Source organism: Coptis chinensis, chromosome 3 (assembly GCF_015680905.1).
Source record: "Coptis chinensis isolate HL-2020 chromosome 3, ASM1568090v1, whole genome shotgun sequence".
NCBI classification, from domain to species: Eukaryota; Viridiplantae; Streptophyta; class Magnoliopsida; order Ranunculales; family Ranunculaceae; genus Coptis; species Coptis chinensis.
Window position 1 is genome coordinate 77353542 of NC_141458.1, and position 4790 is coordinate 77358331.

General features: G+C 35.0%; 1 long non-coding RNA gene across 2 annotated transcripts; it reads right to left on the reverse strand.

Annotated features, from left to right (window-relative positions):
• Nucleotides 1-670: 670 nt before the first annotated feature.
• On the reverse strand, nt 671-3965 carry LOC147510920 (uncharacterized). 2 transcript variants are annotated; one of them, XR_015219112.1, is made up of 7 exons: nt 3810-3965; nt 2571-2659; nt 2391-2454; nt 1658-1800; nt 1477-1552; nt 1336-1389; nt 671-941 (listed from the first exon to the last, which is right to left on the reverse strand). It is a non-coding gene; the product is annotated as an uncharacterized LOC147510920 (long non-coding RNA). The 2 variants fall into 2 exon arrangements; XR_015219113.1 differs by having other exon boundaries at nt 1632-1800; nt 3810-3950.
• Nucleotides 3966-4790: the final 825 nt, after the last annotated feature.

Genomic DNA, 4790 nt, shown 5'->3' on the forward strand with positions numbered 1-4790 from the left:
AATCTTTTTCTTTTTGCTACTTTTGTATCTTTTTTCTTTTTAATACAAAGTCACCCTTTAGCAAAACAAAAAAGGTTCTTTCTTATGCTAGAAGACAACAAATTATAAATTATGTGCTTCCAAGTACTCACATGAGCCTACCGGACAAAAATGTGTTCTTACTACCTAAAGTTGCAGTTGTTACCGAATAAGTTTTATTTGGTTCTTTTAAGGACCTAAGTACCTGACTTCGGTATTATCTTTTCTTTTAGAAATGATGATAGGATTTTGCAGATCCCCATCTGTATTATAACCTCTCATAAATTTCAGTTATATCTTACTATACTATAGAACTTAATCTATTACATAAACTACATGAAAACAGGTTTTACGCCACGATCTTAAACCGTGGGAAAAATAAAACTGGGAAAAAAATTTTCCCACGGTTTTGAACCGTCGAAGGACCGTGGGTTTTTTGTGCGTCGGGAATGATTTGCCCACAGTCATGACCGTGGGAAAAAGTTAGTTTTTCCTACGGTTTGGGTCTGTGGGAAATGATGTTTTTGCGACGGTTTTAGACCGTGGCAAAGTTCTTTTTTTTAAAAAGAAAAAATATTGATATTTTAATTCTTGGGTCAGTTCACTCGCAATCAACAGAACCAATCACCTAACAAAACTCCCATAACCATCCTACACCTCAAAATCACCATTTCCAATCATCCTCAAAGATAGAATTCCATTGATTAAATCATACAATCAAAACCTAACTAATGCTAAAAATATTTACGACTAAACCGCATTTTTGTTCTCATTCATCATGAAATGAAAGACCAATAATGTAAACAAGAAAGAATTCTTCGAAGAACAGGTAGACAACCCTTGGGCAAAAGTGATTTCTTCGTTCTTTCGCCATCATAAACTCATGTGAACTTCTCCAAGTGCTACAATGTAGATCCTGAAACCTATCATAGTTCAACACTAAAGTATAAGAACTTAATTAGTACGCCAAATACAAACACGTAGATGTCTTGACTATGCCAAATCATCATAACATCCAAGATACCAAGAAAATAACGTGAAGACTGATTAGTTGTCTCCAAAGAAGTTGTCGCAAAGACTGATTAGTAAAAGGAAATAGGGTTCATCAACGACGCTACGTACAAACTTTGATCAGGAAAGAAACAAAACATGTCTAAGTATGACATTTTGTTACTCATTTTTCTAAATTTAGAGAGCCTCAATTAAGGGGTTGGTGCGTTTTTTAAGACACTGAATATGTAAAACAAGAAACGCAATAAGTACCAACAGCATATTAACGTTAAGCAATAGAAATTTACTGATACAAGTATGAGTTACCTTGTCTGCTGTGACAAAAAACTTGTCTCTAGAAACAAATTTGACATTGTTCACCTGTACAATGTTCATAAATTGTTGACTAAATAGCTAAAAAACTCAAACCTTAAAAATCACAAGACATGACAAACCAATATGTAATACCTTCTTAGAGTGGCCACTAAGTGTAGATAGTATTTGTCCTGATGTCCAGAATTTTTAAAATACTCCTCACAGCAAGCTAAAATACATGTAGGCTTTTAGATCACATAACAAGATAGAACTTAATCATAAGGCATGTAAAATAAACTCAAATTAACCGTGTGCAAAGCCAACTAGCAAGAACCTCTTTTTCCATTACTAAGCACTAAAGCATTTGCTGTAGCAGCAGGCAATGCAGTCATAGGTATCTGTCTTTCTGCCTAAGCCAGTAGCAACCTCGCATCATCCTGTTCCTTTTTAAGTCTTGCAATAACTCAGTAAGCAGCACTGTGTTGTTAAAGCAAAAGTTGACTAATCAGAAAAAGCAACATTATTTCATGTACACTTGAAACCTTGACTGGTACAGAAAAATGAAAATCATATCAACTATGTGAACAAGATGATAACTAAACATGTTTAACCAAAAATTTGACAGCATCTCGGATTCAGAATGTTGGTCAGCATACTTAACGATCCTTACCGCAAGCTAAATAACACTTTTACAATAAGTTTAGTCTACCAGTATTATGTGCATCCAAGTGAGCAAGCTTTGTATGAGCAAGAAGGATAAAATCTTTAAAATGAGCAAGCTTTGGGTACTCAAGAGATGATAATCAATTGCCATTAATTTATTTCATTTATAGGCCCAAGAATTCCTTGCCCACACTTCACATGCCATCTGACTTGATCTCAAACTTGTAACAACTCTAAAAGGCTTGAACGATATCATATGTTCAGTTTCAAAAAGAATGCACAAATGTTCGATGTTACAGTTATCTAATCAAACGACATAGCATATCTTATAAGTTTGAAGTGGTGATCAAGAACTATAAGAGACATAAGAGACAAGCTATTCATAATAGTGATCAAGAACTGACCTTCATCTAAGATGTCGATTCACAACTATACAACCCGGTGTCCTCAAGAGGATCTCGCTAGTTGCTGGAAAAAATATAAATCTTAATCTCGAGCTTCTAACATGCATAAGGTATTCAACTGTGAGTACTAGATGCAATCACCATAATATTTTATAGCCAATAGAATTTAAACGAACTTACAAGCAAAAGCAAGCTGGGTATGGTCTCCTTCCAGAAGTCTAGAATCCTTCATGAAAATAACCATTCGACAAGTTGAATTCTCCTTAAATCTACACATGAGCATTTTCTCTAAGGCAGTAACACCAGAAATCAAAGCAAATATAATTACACTAAGAATTATAGAAAATTAATAGAAAATTTAGTCAAAATCATAACTGCAATTATTTAAACTTTTCAAATTTTCAACACCTAGTCATGTTAGCTAAACAAGAGAACTAAAAAGCATGGGCCGAATAGATGCAAAGCTACCATCTCAAAGTGCTTCATGCGAGAATGAGCAATCTTAGTATTCTAAATTTGTATCTTAAAGCTCATCTAGAATAGTATTTACAATTTGTATCTTAAAGCTCATCTTGAATGCTATGTTTTATAGGTGAAGGCTCAATTTGTATCAAATATTTGAAACCTGATACATAATGGGTGCATCAGAAAAGGTATATATTACTAATTTAATGAAAATATCTCTTGTTGCCCCTTTGACATATATCAAACAAACTAAATTTATAAAATTGAACACTTAAAGTAACAAACAAAGAATACAAGACGATGATCCAGATTTCAAAGCTTAACAATTTAAGTTTATTTGCAATCTAGTTGGATCACCTACTTGAACCTTTTTTTTTTCCTATAGAGAATCTCTTACTTGAACCATTTGTAGTATATAGTATGCAAGTTATACAAAGACCCAAGTCGAGTACCCATGAGACCATTTCATCACCTCAATGAGTACATATTTTTTTCTTCTTCTTTTATATTCTAGTATCTAATCCAGTTCTAAAATAAGGGTGTGAGGGACACATGAACAGGAAAGAGGGAATACATATTCTAATTGACCAAGCCAGCACACTGCTACCAACATTCAAGGGTGCACGAACTCAAGTTAATCACCGCACTACATTTTTTTTTTCTAAAGATAAAAATTGTTCAAAAGCCATATATCTCATAATTTATGAGCTTAACTTTTCTATTATTTATTTTTTATCTAAAAGTAAGTAGGTATTTTGAAAATATGGAAGAAATTCAGGTGTGAAGGTTTTGAAAGTCGTATTTCCAATTTCAAAACCCTAGATACTCAATAAATTATGATTTTTTAAGGAAAAATTACACTTTTGATGAATTGGGGTTTCGGGAAAACCTAGCTTCATAAGAAGTTGAACCAAACAAGAAAAGTGAAACCCCAAAACGAATCTGTAGAATTACCTTGATGAAGAACAAAAGCAGTCATCTAACCTCAAATCGCAAGGATTTTTAACATTGAATCGGGCTGTCATTCGAGTCTTCTCGCGAGACAAAGTGTTGAGTATTGTTGATGGAGTTTCCTTTGTTGGTATGAAGAAGAAAAGTCAAGTTTTCCTTGGGACCTTTTTTCCTACGGTTCACAAGATTTAAATCCCGTGGAAGAAATTCACGCAAGTATCCAAAGGTGAAGTCCGTTGCACCAGCCACGGCTTGAACTGGTCGCACAACAGTGGCTAAAGCTCGCAGAAACTTGCCACAGACCTTGGTCAAGTAGCTACGGTCTATGGCTGTCGGTCCACAGGCGAGGGGTTTTGGCCGTGGCTAAAAATACCGGGAATCCGTGGCAAAAAGCCCATTTTCTTGTAGATGTAAATACAAGAGGTTGCAAAGGTTCTCCTAATGAAAGTTTTGTCAGATGATCTGTTGCTCGGTTTTCCTCTCTGTAAACATGAATTAAATTCACTTCATGAAACCTTATTAAGAAACTTTTAATTGAAGTTACGAGGTTCCAGTATGTCCATGGAGGTTGCTCTATTTCATTTAGAATCTGTATTGCTCTCAAAGAATCTGAAGCTACATACTACCACCTTTGTGTAATCCTGAGCTACACAAGCTAATCCCAATCTCGATAGCTTTCAATTCTTGAAACAAAATGGACTGGACATTTCCTCCTCCAGTGAAAGAAAACACGACATGTCCATGCTCATCTCAAGCCATTCCACCATAGCCAACATGCTCTAGATTCATTGAACCATCACAGTTAAGTCTGACATAACTAGAAGGTGGAAAAAGCCATCTAACTTGTTGGATTGTAGTCTTCTTAACAGAGACATTTCACGGTGTGTGAGTTTGGAGGGGCAAGTCTCATTTTTGTGAATTTGGGGAGGGCAAGTCTAATTTCATTTCAAAATAGGGGTGCAGATCTATAAAACCCAAAATACC